At 48.2% G+C, this 19,924-nt stretch overlaps 1 protein-coding gene across 9 annotated transcripts in view; it reads left to right on the top strand.

The window, feature by feature from the left end:
- EHBP1 (EH domain binding protein 1) overlaps positions 1-19,924 on the top strand; it is a 709,442-nt gene that overhangs the window by 158,039 nt on the left and 531,479 nt on the right. For 8 of the 9 annotated variants that reach the window (XM_088026509.1, XM_088026513.1, XM_088026510.1 and 5 more), the window contains 2 exons: positions 1,421-1,600; positions 2,653-2,871. The gene's annotated coding sequence lies outside the window, so the exon portion shown is untranslated. The remainder of the gene's footprint in view (positions 1-1,420; positions 1,601-2,652; positions 2,872-19,924) is intronic. The other variant, XM_088026508.1, reaches the window with a different exon arrangement.

Below are 19,924 nucleotides of genomic sequence, written 5' to 3'. Positions count from 1 at the left end.
AGGCCACTGGCTGCTTTGTCCTTAGGCTAAAATAACAAAGGAGACCTCAGAACCCTCACTAGGGGACATTCTCTCTGCGTTTATAGTTTCTCTGGAGACATTCCGGTGATGACCTCTGGGACCGGATCTGAGGGCAGGAGCTTCCAAGATGTGTGTGTGTGTGTGTGTGTGTGTGTGTGTGTGTGTGTGTGTGTGTTGGGGGGGCAGTTGGTGGGGAGAAAGCTGTATGGGTCAGAGTGAGTGAACAAGATTTGACTCTGAAGGCCTCCTAAGGTGCAGGCAGGGTCCAGGGCAGTTATAGCAGGATCCAGAGTGCCTTTCCCATCATGGCCAATGAGCCAAGCACTGCACTTCCCGTAGCCAAGTATCAGTCTCAGGGGATCCTTGTTGCTCCCAGCTTCGCACAAGGTCATCTGCTATCGTCTTGCTCAAGGCCACCAGAGAGTCATGAAGTTAGGATTAAAGAAGAAGGTTGGGGGAGGGGAGAGGAGGAGGGAAGAAGAGGTGGGAGGGAAGAAGGAAGACCCAAGACAGACAGATGGACCGAGACGGAGGAAGAGAGGGAGGAGAGCTAGGAATCCCAAACCAGCGGGATTTGCTTTTCAGAGCAGAGAGTCTGAGCAATGGTGTCATCTTGTGGCTGTGAGGAGAAATTACAACCAGGACAGGAGCACACACTGTCTCTCTCCCTCCCTTTCCCGCTCTGGCTCCCTCTCCACCCCCGCTCTCCCCCCCCTCCCCTTTTCCTTCTCTCCCTTTCCCTCTCTGTGTGTGTCTCCGTGTGTGTGTGTCTCTCTCTCTTTCTCCCCCCAGCTCTCCCCACCCCATCTCTCCTTCCCACCTGCCCCTCCTCTTCATATTCCAGAGTAAGACTTCTATATGCAAGTTTCTAGAATGGTACTGTCCAAAAGCAGTAGCCACTAGCCACATACGGCAATTTATCCCTAAATGTAAATTAACTAAGTGACATCAAATTTAAAATAGAAAATTCATTTCCTCAGTCATGCTAGCCACAAATGTTCACTAGCCCCATGTGACAAGGGGTTCCTGTATTGGACAGCACAGAAATAGAGTATTTCCATTGTTGTAGAAAGTTCTGTTGAACAACGCTGTTATAGAAAGTCCAGAGTTGTCATTGATAGAGAGTTGTAAAAATTCAGAGGAAATATTGTTTAGAGTCTGCTTTCTACCTTCAGAGTATGCACTGGTTAAAGGTTTAGCGAGCAGATTTCCCGAGACTCTTTCCTCCCACTGTTGGGGCGGCAGTGTTGCATTTTAGAAAGAAGAGTTGACTGGGTGTCAGATAGACCTGAGCGTGAACCCCAGCTCTGCCACATAAGCCTCTCTGGACCTCAGTTTGCTCATCAGTCAAATAATTCCTCTAGACTTTTCCACTTCTAATCAGGCTGTTCTTTGCCAGGGTTTGGTGAGGGCTGCTGTCAAACCAGGAGGGAGGTGGGCAACAAGCAAGCCCCTGAGTTGTGCCCACCTGTGCTGTCTGCAACTGTGGGGCCACAAGCCGTGGATCTTGGCACTCTCCCTACCCCGACGGATCCCCCAAGCCACTCCAAACCCTGCTCCTCTCCCGCATACCTCTCAGGTGAGTCCCCATCTGCCTGGTGAAAGACAGGTTGTTTGGTGTTTGCCTCAGCCCTAACTTTAAGACTCATTCACTCATTCAACAAATATTTATTGCACTCTTATTATGTGCCAGGCACTGTCCTGAGACTTGGGGACCTGGCTATAAATACAAATGTCTCCATTCTGTGCCTTACATTTTAACTGGGGAGACAAGATATTGGGCACTTAAATATATCATGTAATGGGGAATAGTAATTAAGTGTGACAAAGGGAAATCAGGCAGGGGGATTGTAAGGGTATTTCTGATAAGGTAATTGATCAGGCAAAACTTGTATAAGCAGGTGACACGTGTGCAGAGGCCTGAGTGATGTGAGGGAGTAAGACAGCGGATATCTGAGGGGAAAAGGAATTATAAATGCAAAGGCTACAAAGGCCCGAAGCCAGCTGTGTGGGTCTTCTCACCAGGGTAAGCAGCTATAGCAGAAGACACACAAATGGTAATCTGGGGGTCTGGGGCCTAGGATCTAAGAAAAGACCGAACATTTATCCCTTTGCTAGCTAGCCCTGTCTTTAGCATCCAAAGATCTCTTTATAGAACTCCACTGGCGGGGGCGCCTGGGTGGCTCAGGCTGTTAGGTGACCGACTCTGGATTTTGGCTCAGGTCATGATCTCAGGGTCTTAGAATGGAGTCCCGAGTCAGGCTCCGTGCTCAGTGCAGAGTCGGCTTGTGATTCCCTCTCTCCCTGTCTCTCTGCCCCTCCCTCCCGGAGCTTGTGCTCGTGTGCATGCAAGTGTGCCATCTCTCTAAAATAATAAATCAACCTTAAAAAGAGAGAGAAAACAAGAAATCCACCTGCTCAAGGCCCACAGAGCATGTGGGAGGCCATGTTCTAGGTTTGGATTCAGGACCTTCTGGCTCTCATCCTTCCGAATATAGAAGCTGATTGTTGATGTGAGGAATCCAACACACTTCACCTTCTGGGCCAGTGTTTTCTTCTTCCAAATTGTTGGGGCTCCCTTTTGTGGCTGATGGGTGATCCCACAACTCTGCCTTTGCTTGTATCAAACAGTCTAGATATCCAACTGAACATCTGCACTAAGACATCAGAGCTGACATTTAAGAAGAACAGTTCTTTCGGAGAGAATGCCCCAGCTTTAGACATCCAGTGACCGGCCAGTCCCTGTTCCAGGCTAAGCCGGCTCGGCCTCTTGCTCATTTCGTGAACAGAGCACCGTTTGCTGGGGTGTTCTGCTCATTTTCCAGCTTGACAACAGAGCACAGTTTGCAGGTATGCTTACTAAATGTCACCTGGAACATTTTTTTGTTGTTGTTTCCGAAGGCTTACATTCTCTCTAGGCAGCCAGCCAGTTGCTTACAAGTGAAACTGCTCCAAAACTAGATTGCTGCTGGGGCCCATTTAGGTTTGCTTTTCCAGCCCATGCGTCAACAAGAATGAGTCAAACGTCTCCTGAGTGGCCTCTAGGTTATTGGACTCAAAAGGTCAGAAATGTCTGCGACAAGAAGTCTGAGGACCTGCTATCTTGTCTCCGTGTTCGCGTTCAGGATGCCTGTTTTTGGTCTCCTGAAGCCCAGTGAGGCAGCCTGGTGCATGGGCCTGGGTCTTTGCCCAGAGAGCATTTGGTCGTCTTGGTGGCCTGATTCAAATAACCTCTACTAAACTTAAAAATAAAACAAGCAAATACAAAAAAAAAAAAAAAAAGTCCCCACTTAGCATGAGGAAACATATTCACAATGAATTTAGTCTTAGTTTTTGTGGTTTCAGCAGCCGCCTTATTTGGGTGTGTTCTTGACAGTTGATGGCTTCAGAGCGTTCTTTTTTTTTTAAGATTTTATTTATTTATTTGAGAGATGGTGAGAGAGAGAGAGAACACATGAGAGGGGGGAGGGTCAGAGGGAGAAGCAGACTCCCTGCTGAGCAGGGAGTCCGATGCGGGACTCGATCCGGGGACTCCAGGATCATGACCTGAGCCGAAGGCAGTCAATAAACCAACTGAGCCACCCAGGCGCCCTCAGAGGGTTCTATGCAAAAGGAAGTGCTCTGATGAGAAAGTGTAACTTGGTCCTTGAAACACTCTCGGTGTAGGAAACTGTCTGACTGCAGCTTCACGCTCTTGCCCCTGGCTCTTCAGGGTCAGTGTCTGTTGCTCAGGCAAGTTTGTCCAGTGAGTTTGCTCAGCTAATACGTCTTATTGTAGGGCTCCCCGGGGACACCTGCCTGGGCTTGGGGAGAGCTCTGTGGGAAGGTACATTCTGTAGCTGAGCCTGTCCCTGCACCTTTGTATAGGGAGGGGGGTCGATCACCACTGCCTTGAAGCTGATGCAGTCTGTGCCTCCGTCAGAAGCCGCGATAGACTCACCTAAAGTAAAATCATTGGCAACGAGGGCCAAGAACGACTTAGCTGTCCTCCCCCTGCTTCAAGAAACGGGCCTGCCACGGCCACCACTCCGGAGAGAGTCACAAGGGCATTTGCCTCTGTGTGGTTCTCAGTTTTAGGAAGATGCAACTGGGGGCCGGGCTAGGACTGGCAGTGTTGGCAAGGGCTCAGAGCAAGGATGCCTGGGGGCTGCTGGTGGGATGGTAAATCTGTGAAACATTTCAGGAGGCCAGGTGGGCAATATATATCATGCCCACTTCAGGCCTGGCTTATTGTTAGTTATCAGTTACTGTTAATTTTTAAGATTGACCCCTTTCCATTCTCAAAAACATCCCACTTTGCAGGACAATTGATATGACTGGTACCTAGCCTTTGGGGTACCTTTAGGAAATGGATCCTAAGAAAGTATATAAAGATGCAGCTTTAGGAATATCTGCCACAGGGTTATTAGCTATAAAAAAAAAGTTGGCGATAAATTATGTGTCTTACAACAGAATTAACTAAGTTAAATATAGTACATCCACAGTGTAGAATCCTAGATAGCCATTACAAAATGGAATATAGTAAAATATTAAATAGCATGGAAATATATGCCTCCTAATCCCCAGAGTCTGTGAATATGTAAGGTTACATGACAAAAGGGAATTAAGTTGAAACTGATGTTAAACAACTGACCCGGAGAAAGGGAGATTATCCTAGATAATCCGGGTGGACCCAATGTAATCACAGCAGTCTTTAAATGTGGAGGGGGCGGGGCAGGCACAGGAGAATGGTGCCCTATGAGAAAGACTCCACCAGGCATTGCAGATGGAAGGGGACCAGGAGCCCAGAAATGCTGGCAACTCCTAGAAGCTGGAAAAGGTAAGAAAATGGGTTCTCTCCTTGAACCTCCAAAAAAGGAATGGGGCCTTCCTGACACCTTGATTTTAGCCCAGTGAGAACCACTTTGGACTTCTGCCCTACAAAACTAGAAGATGATAAATTTGGATTGTTTTAATCCACTGAGGTTGTGGTAGTTTGTTACAGCAGCAATAGGAAACTAATATAATGAATTTCTTTTTAAATAATAATAAAAAAGAGATGGTGATAATAAAAGTCACTTAAAAGAAAGGATTGGAGGGGCACATAGGTAGCTTAGTCGGTTGGGCATCTAAGTAAAATCTTAAAATAAAAGGAAGGATTAGAAATCATTCTTTGTAATTTAACCCAACAGCCATGCTAGGAGGAAGCCTGGCATAGTCTTCTTCCTACAAAAATATCTGGAGGAGGAACTCCAAGCTGGTTGCTGTTTTGTTATTAGTAGAAAATAATAATCCAAGGGATAAGTAAACGAACTGACCAGCCAGCAGCCTGAGAATTGTCCTACAACGGTGCATAATTAATTGCATAAAATGGAGCAAGAACAATCAGTACTATGGGTCCAGAGGAGGGAGAACCAGGGAGCTGTGGCTTTTGAGAATTCTGGGACTGGGAAAGGAATTGAACTTGAAAGGAAACCCCTTCCAAGTAAGTGGAAACTGCCAGGTTGTTCTGCTTGTTTGCACTAGGAAATCCCATACTGGCATCAATAAATAGAAGAGGGTGATGGCTTTTCCAACCCCACCCAGCAGCAGGGAGCTGAGCATGTTGGCAGTCTGGCCCATTCTGAACTGTTCACTGGAACAACCTACTCAGGTTGGAGAGTTGCAGAGGACTCTCTCCTAAATAAAATACTTGCCTGTTTGCTTTGAAGGAGCTCTTAGGGAAACCCCAGACTCTTAGCAAAGGCTGCAGAGAATAAGGTATCTGAAAATGAAAGCACCATTTTTTTTTCTTTGCTAGAGGGTCCAAAACCACCACCTCTTTGATTTAATCTGTTGTAAAGACTCCCTTTCTGTAGCAGATAGGGCTCTCTGGAAGCAGGTGCTGAGCTGGGGTTTGGCGAGCAGGACATTCATTAGGGATAAACACCTGTGAAGGTCAGGGAGTAGAAGCAGGATTGGGCACAGAGGGTGGTGATGCTGACAGGCAGTCCTGACAAAGCTGAGCCCACGGGCATATGTGGCCCATTAGAGTGGCTGGTGGGGGAATGCCGTAGCCAGCTTTTTTTTTTCTTTTAAAGATTTTATTTATTTGTCAGAGAAAGAGAGAGCACAAGCAGAGGGAGAAGCAGGCTCCCCGCCGAACAAGTAGCCCCATGCAGGACTCGATCCCAGGACCCCGGAATCATGATCTGAGCCGAAGGCAGACGCTTAACCAACTGAGCCACCCAGGCGTCCCAGTGGGCAGCTTTTAGACACCCTGCCCGTGACCAGTGGTTTCTGTGAGGCAGCTCTCAGCCAGCCCCAACCAGCTGGAGGCTGTGTGCTGACTACAGCAAGTCCTTTTTTGAGAGGCAGTCAGGATGGCACATCTCTGTGTCAACTGCACCATCCCCCTAGTGGACCTTGTTCTGCTTATTGGCCAGAACCCATAGTCCTGCTAACCTGGTTGGGTGCAAGAGGGACTTGGCTAATTTGCAGGCTCCAGAGAGCAGAGATTACACAATTGGGAAAATATGCCAAGGAGGCTGAAATTCAGCTCTGAACAAAGAATTTGATAAGAGAGCATAACTTTTTACAATGGGACAGAACCCTCCAGAGGTCCTGAGGCTCTAGAATAGTCAGAGCTTGGGAATTTGTGACTGGATGGAGAAGGGATTTCTACATTGAGCCAGAAAGTGGACAGGTTGCTTCTAAGGCTGCTTATGTCCCTGGGGGGGGGGGGGGGTATGTGTGGTTAATGGGGCCACCTCAGGTTCTGCCTCAGGGGGGCTGCTCTTGGCCATCTGTGGCTCTGTCTACTGGTGTCACCTCTGGGGCTGACATCCACCTTCTTGTCATGTCTGCTTCCAGAAGTTTGCCACAGACCAGGTTGCCCTTGGTCCCAGAGGGGGCCCAAATCCAGCTCGGAGAATTCCTACAGGCTGGTCCCTTTGGATTACCCACCTCCGGTTCCCCCTCCTCTGGTCCCACTTGCTTGGATTCCAGTCTGAGTTCCTCCTTCCCATTTTGGCCTTTTTGGATTTGCTGACCCTGGCATGTCCCCCCTCCCTCCAGGACCTGGCTCTGCTGCCCGGTTCTCAGCGCATGCCCTGTGGCTCTGGACACAGTATTTCCTCTCTCGATCAAGTGCCCAAGACCTCATTTACATACCCAGTCCTGTCCCGGAGGCAAGATCAGTCAGTAACAAGTGCTAAACAAGTCCCTTGGTGAATGGGTCTTCCTTTTATTTGCTCAAGCCATACCTGCCACAAATTCTAGAAGGGACTGCCTTTTCCTAGTATTTCAGAATTTGATGAACAAGTCATGTTTATATTCGTGCTGCTCATTATTTCATATGTATGTTTAAAAACCTTCGTATGTCATCTATGCAAAATGATATGCATCAGGTACATGTCACCACATCTGAGTGCCAACCCACCACCTGTTTAAGAACTAGAAATGGATCAGTACCTTTTGAGGTTCCCTGTCGTCCCCGGTCTCACTGAGGTGGTGCAGGGGACCCATCTGGATTCCAGGGCCATCATTTCTTTATTGCTTTTTACAATGTTACAGCCTATGTATGCATTCCTATGCAATATGCTATGTGCTTCTGCTAGTTTTTAAAAATTCACATAAATAGAACTTACCGTATGATTCTTCTGTGATGCTTCCTTTCACTCAATATTATGTTTTCGAGATCCAGCCCTGCTGTGGCATGAGATTTTATATTTCAGTCAGGCCCCTCATCAGTCTTCATCTTTCCCGTAACCCCACAGGCTAATGGTTCTTGGGCTCTCAGTTTGTCTGAAAGACAAACCCCCCTCTTTTCTCATTACCTTCCTCTCGTCTCCTCCTTTGCATCTTCCTCTATAACCTCCTTCAAGGGCAAAGTCCACCCTCCACCACACCCACCCATGCACCTCTGCATAGGGTTTCTGGAGACAAATACGTGACCATTGCACTCGTGGGGACGTGGTTTAATGATTGTGATTCTTTTACTTTGCTGAAATCTGGACCCTGGGACAGAAATGAGTTTTCTCTTCCTGCTCTAGGAAAGTGAAGCATGTTGAATTTATTGCTATTGGACTGGGCAGGAAATGTTTTGCAAACTTCAGTAAGCACAAGAATTACCTGGGGGTCTGATGGGAGCTTGTTAATTAGGGAGATTGATGGACCCCCATTCCCCAGAGGTTCAGAACCAGGTGATGGGATTATCCGGGTGGGGCCCAGGAATCTGTGTGTTAGCAAACAACCCCCTCTCTGCCCAGCAAGTCTGATGCAGACTATCTTTGGCTACTCTTTCAGCAAAGAGTAGCCTCTGCCCCAGCCAGAATCAGGAGCGCTTGACCTAAAATACTGTCAACCTCCAAGCATTTCTCTTAGCCAGTCAATGAAGGCCTGTCGCCTGCACTTTCAACGCTGGGCCTGAGTAGAAATCTTCACTGAGGCTTGAAGTTCTGGCAAGGACTGTTCTCTCAGAAAGGTCAGGTTCCGGAACTGGTCATCTGAAACCTGCTGCCTCTGTCCAGTGTTCAGTCTCACAGACACTGCTGCATTTCCATACAGAAAGCTGGAAGAAGTGGTCAAGGCTTGCTGCTGACACATGAGATGGCTCAGCCACCGGCCTGACACCAGGAGTCCATAGGGCTGGGCCACGAGTGGGATAGTGGGTGGCAACGGCAGTGGCACGAGCCAAGCCCACAGGCCACCCTGGAGCCAGCAGGTGCAGGTCGACCCGAGCCACTCTAGGCCTCACTAAGGCATTTGCCTTCTCTCCATCTTGGCCAGCCTGGGAGAGACAATTAGCGCTACACATCTTTGGCAGCATCTGTGGATTGTGGGCACCCTGTCTGCACTCCCCTATAGAACACAGATCTTGGCCAGTGGCCACACTTCGGTCACCAGTCATGCTTGTTGGGGAAGAAGCCGTGTAGTCCACTAGGGCACATTGCAGGGATTCCTGGGAAGCAGCTGGACTGTTCTTTCCCAACCTAACGAAATGGAAAACAAAGGTTTTGAGCCCAGGGCAGTAGAGAGGTCCTAGGTGGTACCAGGGGATCCCAGGACATCTGTTGGTCTTTGACTGATGGAACTGAGGGAGAGATGGGGACATCATTCAGTTAATGAGCCCGGCTCTGCAGGGTATTGAGGCCTTGGTGATGAACAAAAGGCACGGGGTGGGGGTGGAGTCCCTGGCCTCATGTTGCTCTATGTAAGTAAATCATTGCAGGTATGTGCAAACTGAAATATTTGCTAGGTCGCTGGGGAATGCCAAGGGGTGGGAGGGAGGTTATGAACTTGACTTTGATAGTCAAGGAATGCTTCAGAGGAGGAGACACACTGGATCTTAAAGGATGAGTGGGAGTCTGAAAGTTAGGAGAGGGCATTTCAGGCAAAGGAGTGGTCAAGGTCAAAGGCTCAAGATGTTCAAGCAGGCTTCAGATGATTGCAATTATGGGAGGTGCCTAAAGCAGTCCACCTCCTAGAGACGGAGAGTAGCAGGGAGGGCGCCAGGGGCAGAGACAAGGAGGAAATGGGGAGTTAGGGTTTTATGGGTACAGCTTTTTCATCAGCTTTGCAAGATGAAAAGAATTCTGTGGGTGGGTGTGGTGGTGGTTGCATAACAACGTGAGTGTACTTAATGCCCCTGAGTGAACAATGTGCCACTTAAACACGGTTAAGATAGAATATATATAAAAATGGCACCTGAGAGCCCTGGGACTTTAAAAGCTCTCCCGGCTGAAAATGTTGCCCAATAGTTTCTCAGAGTGATAATTATTGGTGATAGTCAACAAATTGAGTCCTAGCTACTGATTCTTTATATTAAATTCTTCATGTTAAAAAAGCTAAAAGAAAGTTTTTGATAATGATAAAAGTTATACTGATTTCTAAAACCCAAAGTTTTTATTTTTAAGATTTATTTATTTTTTTTTTTGACAGAGAGAGAGAGAGAGAGCACACGAGCCGGGGGAGTGGGAGAGAGAGAGAAGCAGGCTCCTCGCTGAGCAAGGAGCCTGATGTAGGGCTTGATCCCAGGACCCCAGGATCATGATCTGAGCCGAAGGCAGATGCTTAACTGCTGAGCCACCCAGGTGCCCCAAAAAACCAAAGTTGTTTTTGAATAATCTTTTCTAAGCAGGAAAACTACACACAAGGGCTCCCCAAAGTCACTTTGGACATACAATATTACCATAAGCAAGTGAGGGTTCCAGGGCTCCAAGCAAGGCATGGCAGAATGGATGGAGGGGATATGGGTGTAGACAGCAGGTGTCAGGTAGGTAGAACAGCTTTGGAAAGCAAGGGAGAGTCCTGGGTGGCCAGGATGGCTCATGGCATGAGGTTTGCCAAGACCAGGGTAGATGGGGGTACTGTTAAGCTCTGGAAGAAGGAGCAGAGGTGTGGGGAAGGGGTTCTACGTGTTAGGTGGAAACCAGCCCGCTACTCAGGCATGGTATTCAGGGACCTCAGGGTGGAGCTAAGGACTTGAGAATATGGGGCATGGATGGCGATAAAAGTGCTGTATGCTATAGAGATGAGCCTGAGAGAAGTGTGGAGGGAGGAGCGACCGTGACAAAGGACATAACTCTGAGGAGTGCCAACCCTTTCAGGGGGGCAGAGCCTGAGCTGACAAGATCCACTTAGATGATACAGTTTCAGGGTCCTAGGATAACTTTGCATCCCTCACCCCATTCCCATCCCCATAACTTCTCCAGAGTTTCCCCATACCTGGAGCTCTTCAACTCAGGAAAAGTGTGACCATGAGGGGCACCTGGGTGGCTCAGTCAGTTAAGCATCTGCCTTTGGCTCAGGTCGTGCTGTCCCAATCAGAGGCCCAGGCAGTTATGGTTGGAGAGGTGACCTAAGGGCTGAGATCATACAAAGGCACCAACAGCTGATGCCCCTGGTTTCCTGCTAGCATGTTCCAGTGGGAGAGGAGAGTATCCAGGGGTCTCCGAGGAGAGCTCATGGATGAGGGGCACTGGGCAGGGAGGAAGGGGCACAAGGGCCTCTTTGGTCAATTTGCAGATCCATCTTGTTTTCACTCCGGAGAATTCCCCAGCCTTAGCCCTGCCCAGTCTGGGTGACGAGATTGCTGAGAAGTAAGTGAGGACGAGTCTGTAGGCTTGTCTTCTCTGCTTTCAGCCTCTGGTGAGGGCTGGCGGGTTTGGGGTGGGGACCGAAGTGACTGCATTAGCTTTGCCATGATCCGCCCCCCCCGTCCAATACTGATTAAATCCAGCTGTCATGGAGCACCCTGCCCTTTACTGCACAATGCAGAACAGGTGCCTCATTAGTACCCCCCCAAAGGCCAACGATGCCCAAAAGGAAGAGGTCGTGGAGGCTGTGTCTGCCCTCAGACCCCTGCTGCTTGGAGAGGGAGGGCAGCCTGGTCAGAAGAGGGCCCCTGCCTTATTCCCCTCCGTTTCCCTCTCTGGCCTGATGGCTGGAATTGAAGTTCCACAGGGGCCACATCCACAGTCAGGTTTCAGGTCTAGCTCCACATCAGGCCTCACTCTCAGGTCCTGCGAGAAGGTGGCGAATATGCAGGGATATCCAGTTCCCGGTCCGGGGAGAGCCTGCCTGCCACCCAGCTGCTCATAGGGAGCCTGGGGGGAAGGGGCCATCCAGGAGTGGGTGGCCCACAGCTGTGCGCATGGGGGGGGGTTGCTGGCCTCAGACCGCCAAACAGCATATCAGCAACTTGTTCAGAGCCTCCTTGGGTTCCCCCAGGCAAGGGGGTGAAGCAGAGGGGAAGGTTCCTGGGGCTGTGTGCTAGGTAAATAAGCGGGGAGGTGAGGCAGCAGGGGGCCGTTCTTCCCCTGGAAGTGAAGCTCCCTCAGGGCCAAAGTCATTTGCTACTATAGCTGCTTAGTTACTAGCAGCAAACTAGCTGGGCAGTGGCCTCCCCTGGGGAGATGCTTGAAGAACATGCTGAAATGGCCATCCAGCCCTCCAAAGGGCTCACTTTACTGGAAGCTGAGCCCTGGCAGTCTACACATCTCCTGGGGCAGGCGATTAAGCAAGTCACCGCAGCCAGCCCAGGTTCAAGGGGAGAAGGGTTAGACTCCACCTTTCAATGGTGGAGTGGCAAAATTTTTATGGCCATCTTTAGTTACCACACTGTGTATCCTGGATCTGTGGTTGCATGTTTTTCATCTGCTTAAGAAAACTTGTAACCATTTGCTCAGATATTTCTTTTCCTCCATTCTCTACTTGTTTCTTCTGGAACTCCAGTTAGATATCTAAGACTCTCTCTCTCTCTCTCTCTCGTTTTTTAACTAATCTCTACAACCTACGTGGGGCTCAAACTCATGACCTGAGAGCAAGAGTTGAATGCTCTTCTGACTGAGCCAGCCAGGTGCCCCTAAATATCTAAGACTCTCTTAACTTCTCTCATATTTTCATGTCTTTGTCTCTGTGCTGTATCAGGTGCTTCATTTGGTTCAGGAGTAGTTTTTTTTCTGACATTTTATTATTTTTCAAACATACAACCAAATTAAAAGACCTCTGCTGTAAATAGCCATATACCCACTCCCTGCCTCTACTATTGACATTTTACCGTACTTTATCATATCCGTCCTTCCATCTATCTATCCATCTATTCATCTTATTGTTTGGATGAATTTCAAGTATGTTGCAGACATCAGTAGTCATGGAATTTTGTTTCAATTATTCATTTCTATAAGTTCACTTATTTTTCTGCCCATTTATTCCCAGTAGGTCTTTTTTTAAGATTTATTTTTTTATTTTAGAGAGAGAGCAAGAGTAGGGGGAGGGGCAGAGGGAGAGAACCTCAAGCAGACTCCCTGCTGAGCACAGAGCCTGACCCCGGACGCCATCTCACAACCCTGAGATCATGAGCTGAGCCAAAATCAAGAGTCAGCCACTTAACCAACTGAGCCACCCAGGCGCCCCTCCCAATATATCTTTCTGCTCTTCTTTCTTTTTCTTTCTTTCTTTTTCTCTTTCTTTCTTTCTTTCTTTCTTTCTTTCTTTCTTTCTTTCTTTCTTTCTCTCTCTCTCTCTCTCTTCCTTCCTTCCTTTCTTTCTTTCTTTCTTTCTTTCTTTCTTTCTTTCTTTCTTCCTTCCTTCCTTCCTTTCTTCTTTCTTTCTTTCTTTCTTTCTTTCTTTCTTTCTTTCTTTCTTTCTTTCTTTCTTTCTTCCTTTCTTCCTTTCTTCCTTTCTTCCTTTCTTCCTTTCTTCCTTTCTTTCTTTCTTTCTGGGGTGTGAGGGGCAGGGGGAGAGGGAGAGAGTGTTAAGCAGGCTCCATGCCCAACGCAGAGCCTGATACAGTGCTCCATCTCACAACCCTGAGATCATGATCCGAGCCAAAATCAAGAATCAGATGTTTAACCAACTGAGCCACTCAGGCACCCCATGATTATGTTCTTTATTTCTTTAAACATTGTCCCATATATCTGTCTTTATCTGATAATTCCAAGAAGTCTTTGAGTATAAGTTGTTTTTTTGTCTCTTGCTAGAAGTGCTTGATCATAAACTATGCTTCACTAATGATAGCTATAAGCCACATGTGGCCATTTATATTTTAATAAATTAAAGTTAAATTTTAAAAATTCAGTTCCTCCATCACATAAGCCACATTTCATGTTCTCAATGGCCACATGTATCTAGTAGCCACTGCAGAGGGCAAGACAGGTTATAGAATACTTGCAGCACTCATGTAAATGAATGGGCCTGGCTATATTCAAGTATAGCTTTATTTACAAAAGCAGGTAGCAGCTGGACCTGTCCTACGGGCTATAGTTTGTGGACCACTGCTCTAGGCCTAAACTGGAATGCTTGCTTTCAACGAGGACGCTCTTTTGTTTGTAGGCTGATAGGCTCTAAGCTGGAAGCACACCAGCTCCCCTAGGGCTCTCCTCATGGCAGGAGTCCCAGACTCATGTCCCCATCTTGCTGCTGTCCCAGGCCTTCATATCCATAACCATCGTTGGGTCAGCATGTCTGGCCTCTCCGCTGAATGCCCTGGAGCTGCAATCCAAACTTTCTGCAGATCTCTGCAGAATTCTGTTTGAACTCCGTCCTGGTTTTCTTTGAAGAGTCAGGCAGGGAAGGGGTACATAGGGCCCTCCTCCTTGGAAATGAGGAATTTGGTGTAGGTACTACTCATGATCTGGTTCTGTAGAGGGAGAGTCCTTTAGATGTCCCAGTCACCCAGAGTGCCAGAAGCAGGTACTCTGTCACAGTATTTTCTTGCCATGTCTGCTTAAACTTGACAGTTCTTTTTTTTTTTTTTAAGATTTTTATTTATTTATTTGACAGAGAGAGACACAGCGAGAGAGGGAACACAAGCAGGGGGAGGGGCAGAGGGAGAAGCAGGCTTCCTGCCGAGCAGGGAGCCCGATGCGGGGCTCGATCCCAGGACCCTGGGATCATGACCTGAGCCGAAGGCAGCCACTTAACTGACTGAACCACCCAGGTGCCCTAAACTTGACAGTTCTAACTTTTGCAGAATTGAATAAAACTCCCAGTCTCTCGAGGGATCTCCGGCTATAGCCAGCTTTCTTCAGGTGCTCCGCCTCAGTGCTGCCTGGCTGTCTGGGGGTTCCGTCTTGGAGTGCTTACACCTGGTTCGCTGCAGGGTAGACAGGAGCTTTCACAGAACCTAGATGTTGGGCCTCTGCCTATTCGCTCACAGCTGCTCAGTTCCAGGGTTCGTGGCACTGGTCTCCGAGAACTGAGGCCACGGTGAGAGGCTCCAGGGCAGGGGAACGTGACAGGGGCAGCAGAAAGGAAGAGACCAATGGTAGATGAATAAGGGGAGTCTTTGTTTGTTTGTTTTTTAAAAGATTTTATTTATTTATTTGAGAGAGCACTAGAGAGCAAGAGCAAGCAGGGGTGGGGGGCAGAGGGTGGGGGAGAAGCAGGCTCTCTGCTGAGGAGGGAGCCAGACTTGGGACTCGATCCCAGGACCCTAGGATCATGACCTGAGCTGAGGGCAGACGCTTAACCGACTGAACCACCCAGGCGCCCAAGGGGAGTCTTTGTTGATTCGCATGCAACCCAGCGGGTGAGAAGCTGCATCAGGCTGGTAGAAGACCCCTTAAGGGCCTCTTAGAGACCTTGCCGGGTATTCCAGGTGTCAGCATTGCCTTACTCACCGATAAACCACGGATTGGATAGTCCGCTTCCCTCATCACCTTCCTGCGGCTGGGGCAGGGTGGGAAGCGAGCGCACATCTCCTGTGATCTCTGCCTCCCTCCCCGGGAGCAGAGGCTGGGGGGCTGCAGGACCACACGGCCTCCAGCAGGCAGCTGAGTGTGCTGTGGGGCAGTATCCCCTGGGAGGCGGCCAGTTTCTAGAATCAGGTGCTCACAGGAGGGTGTTAGAGACAAACCGCTGACAGCCAGATGCAACATGACAAATGCCGTGTGACTACTGTCGGGGTGCAAGGACTCACAGGGCACTGTGGTCAACCAGAGATGGGAGGAGTCATGGGGAAGTAGGTGGGAAGTTTCCAGAGGTGGTGACACAGGAGCTGAGAGCCTTCTGAGAAGTCAGTAGTTTTGTCCCTTAAGCATAGCCCAAGGTGGGTCTTCTGTCTGGGGTGAATAGGGTTGCATTTATAGTGCTCTTCTCTCTGACTTGTTAGCTGGGTCTTCTACCACCTGGTTCCTTCCTACTCCCTTTCCCTTCATTCCTTCCTCCCCAGAGGTGGCACAACACATCAGAGTAGTGTATGTTTCGGTCCAAGCCAAAGGTGCCGTGTGGTTCTGAGGGACCCATTTGGGGAGTTTTGGTTGCCACAGAAGCTGTCCAGCCACCTGCCAAACATCCGGTGCAGCTGGACCACCTGGCCTGGGCCTGACAGATATACTGTCATTTATATCCCTGGATTGTGGCCGTGAGGACTGCTGAGAGCCAGGACAAGGTCATGGTCCAGGGAGTCTCCTCGACTGAGGAAATGAAGCCCTCTCATGTGTGCAGACACTTTGGGAGTCTGATGTTTGGCACATGGGACCGGCTGTCCGTGTGATGCTACTCTCCAGGACACTGGCCTCCAGGCCCACCAGCAGTGCATCCAAGGCCAGTACTCTGTCTTTGCTGAGCCCAGGAGAGAATCCCCTGCAAGCAGAGAATCCCCTGGTAGTGAGCAGCCTCCTTCTGGCCTGGCCCCAAAGTGGCGGCTAGAAACCATCTCAGACCCGAGTGTCACCCACATGGGTCTGGGAAGCAGAAGGGCAGAGAGGTTCAGGGACTGCTGGGATGAGGGATGAGGAAGCCATAGGGCCTAAAGGGCATCTGTCCCCCTTTCCCTTATACCTGATGGAGAAGAAGAGTTTTTGTTCATAGATGAAACCTTCATAGTCCCAAGGCTACAGCTAAGCAAGGCATGGAATGGAGGAAGGGGTCTAACAAATGCCCTACTCACTACTGCTTTCTGGAAGCCCAAATTGCAGAGTAAACCTGTAGTGGATGGTTTGGTGAACTGTCCACTGCCAGCCCCCTCCGAACGGCCCTCCAAGTCCTCGCGGTTCTTTCCAAGCAAGGAGAAGACAGCGTCGGGGTCTACAGCTGCCCTTGAAAAGAAAGCTAGAGAAATGGCTCAGATGTTGTACAGGGTGACCATGGGAGACAGCCTGGACTCCTCACCTGAGCCCTGGCAGAGCAGATCTCTCCAAGAGGATCCCCTGGTTTGGGGAAGTACTGAGGAAGTCAGGATTGAGCCTCTGACCCATCCAGGACCCTCCACCAGCTGGCCACCGCCAGGCCACACCTTCAGGTTGGAAGGGGGAGAGTACCAAATACCAGGTTGTCCCCCAGCCCCATGGCCTGCTCTGTGGGGCTGCAGGTAATCCCTCAGCAGTCCTGATCCCAAGCAAGGTGAGGACACAAGGTACAAACCCCCAGTGTTTCCTTCCCCTGCTGAGTGGTGAAGAATTCTACCACTGATGGCCTTTTCATCTCAACCCTGATTATGGACAGCAGCACGTGGGAAGGATTGGCAACAGGGGGCTGCCATCCTGTTGTGCAGGATCATGGAGGGTTACTCAAAGTACTGAAACCTCAAATTGGGTTGTGGAAGTTTTGGAATTTCCAGGCTTAATCTGAATAGCAGCATGGCCCTGGGGCCATTGTCTGAGAACCATTCCCCAGTCTAGCATAAACACAAACATAAATGCAAGTGACAAGAGTGTGGTTCAGGTCAGGTCGGGGGTAAAAGTCCCAAAGAGGCTTGTGAGACTAAAGCCTTATTGGTGTGCTTTCTCGATAGGGGTTTCTTCTCTCCTCTTTCTGGCAGATGTCTTAGAGTGATGGTTAAGTCAGAGCACCTCAAAGAGAATTTGAGTGGGGGCTCTTTCAAAGTGTTAAAATCTGTGGTGAGAGAAACTAAGCAGGAGGTAAGTTGAGAACTGGACTAAGTACCTATGCACCCACGGACCCTTCTTGTTCTAGTGATGAGGTCAGCAGTCCCTGGTGGGGGTCCCCACCCCTGTACATTTGCATTTTCTCTTTCTTCCTCTCCCTACTCCACCCTCCTTTCCCCTCTCCACTGCCCTCCCTCTCCCTCCTCCCTTGTCTCCCTCTCCTGGCTTTTGGCCTTTACCCAGGTGGAAACTGTCCTCTATACCCTGACTTGCTGGTCTGCCTTCCAGCGGGGATCAGGGAACACAGCTGAGGGGCAATGGGCATGCAAGAGAGATGGCAGACTGGGGTGTAGGTGATTGGGCTCTAGTCCCAGCTGAGTCCCTAAGAGAGTTTTGGACAAAGTCCCCATTCCAAATCTGTTTTCTTAGCTTTATAAAGTCCACGAAGGTGCTAGTTCTAAAAGTTTTAACTTGCTGAGCCCTAATTGACTGGGATACTACTACTATTTGCATTATTGCCGGATCTCTGAACTGGTTGTTGCGCTGTTCAGGGGAAGGACCATAGCTACTTAAATGGTACAAAGGAGCACCCGTCCCACACTCCTGGTGTCCTCAGAGTTCAGATGGATACAATCTTAGGCTCTTAACAAGCATCAGTAATTGTGGTAACTCTGCTTCCCCTCAACGTTCACCTTAAGTTGACAATAGGATTCTTCCTCAAACTAATTTTCTTCCTGTAAAAACATTTGGCATAATTTCTGTGCCTCAGTTTCCTCTTCTATAAAATGGGAATAACAGTACTTAACTTCCTAAGATTGTTATGAATATTAAATGAGTTAATACAAAGAGCTTAGAACAGTTCATGGCATGTAGTAATAGTCTAGCAAGTATTAACGGTTATGAGACATTGCTTAGAGGGCTCTAAATTATCATGCACCTTCTGGAAAACAGGGTAACAGACATATCAAGAGCTCAAAACAAATGGGTCTCAGGCCCACATAGCCCACTTCTAGAAATCCCAGAAAGATAGAACTTGGACAACTCATATACCATTATGTTTATCACAGGATTATTATAATAAAAGTTAGAAATATGAGTAATGAACAAGATCAAATAAATTATGGTACCCTCTACTTGACTCCTTTCTAGCCATTAAAAGACTATGACAATACAAATTTCTGAAAATATACAAACCTGTATGCATATAGCATAACTACATGTGAAAATAGCCTATGTGTGTGGGCGATGTAGCATTGTGGGTTTTCCTTTTTCTTTGAAAAAGAAAGAGATCTGTAGCAAATGCTACAGATAGACAAAAAGTAGGAACATAAGATAATAAGTTTCTTTCCTTTTTCAGGAAGACTTTAATGATAATTGTCAGTTAGCAGTTCTTTTCTGGAATTAGTGGCCTTTAACTTCTGTTTATTTATTTACTTATTTATTTATTTATAATGTTCAGTTAGCCACCATATGGTACATCATTACTTTTTTTTTTTAAGATTTTATTTATTTGACACAGAGAGACACAGCGAGAGCAGGAACACAAGCAGGGGGAGTGGGAGAGGGAAAAGCAGGTTTCCCACCCAGCAGGGAGCCCGATGCGGGGCTCGATCCCAGGACCCTGGGATCATGACCTGAGCCAAAGGCAGACGCTTAACGACTGAGCCACCCAGGAGCCCCTACATCATTAGTTTTTGATGTAGTGTTCAATGATTCATTAGTTGCGTGTAATACCCAGTGCTCATCCTTCATTTAACTTCTGTTCTTAAAATTTATTCAGAAAAAGACACTCCATTAGAGATAAGCAACAGTGGCGTCTGGGTGGCTTAGTCATTAAGCGTCTGCCTTCGGCTCAGGTCATGATCCCAGGGTCCTGGGATCGAGCCCCGCATCGGGCTCCCTGCTCAGCGGGAAGCCTGCTTCTCCCTCTCTCACTCCCCCTGCTTGTGTTCCCTCGCTTGCTGTGTCTCTGTCAAACAAATAAATAAAATCTTAAAAAAAAAAAAAAAGGTAAGCAACAGCTATCTACCTAGGGCTGGTGCATCAGACCTTTTTTCCTTTTTGGGGGGTGGGGGGTAACACTCCCTTGTGTTTTGGGGCTGAAGGCAGCCTCCATAATCAGTTGGTAGGAATGTGTTGAATGTTGACCAGCTGTAATAAAGAGCAAAGGTTGTCTCGTATGATCTCTGCTTTTGCTTACAGATCTTAGGAGAAAATGACTATTATTCATCCCAAAATGATGAGGGCGGGCTGACTGGAATGAAAAGTACATGTTCTGGAGGTTTAGTTGTTTATTCAAGATGTGTTAATATGTGGTTGTTCCATTTTGGGGGGGGGAAGCCTAATTCATTTATATATAGCCCACATACCTGAAATAAAGTTGACACAACTTTCCCTTGCCCTCTAAATGGAGAACAATTTGGCAAATTACAACAAACTAGAGCAGCTAACATCCTAAGGAAAATGTGACTAAAAACCACCTCCTCAGGCTAAATTTTCATGTGAGAGAGAAACTTTTTTTTTTTTTAAAGATTTTATTTATTTGTTAGAGCACAAGAGAGCATGAGCTGGGGGAGAGGCAAAGGGAGGGGGAGAAGCAGATGAAGAGGGAT

Source organism: Eumetopias jubatus, unplaced genomic scaffold (assembly GCF_037043125.1).
Source record: "Eumetopias jubatus isolate StellerSeaLion01/CBP00866 unplaced genomic scaffold, mEumJub1_p1.0 scaffold_9, whole genome shotgun sequence".
Taxonomy (NCBI): domain Eukaryota; kingdom Metazoa; phylum Chordata; class Mammalia; order Carnivora; family Otariidae; genus Eumetopias; species Eumetopias jubatus.
This window is presented reverse-complemented; position numbering and strand designations above follow the sequence as displayed.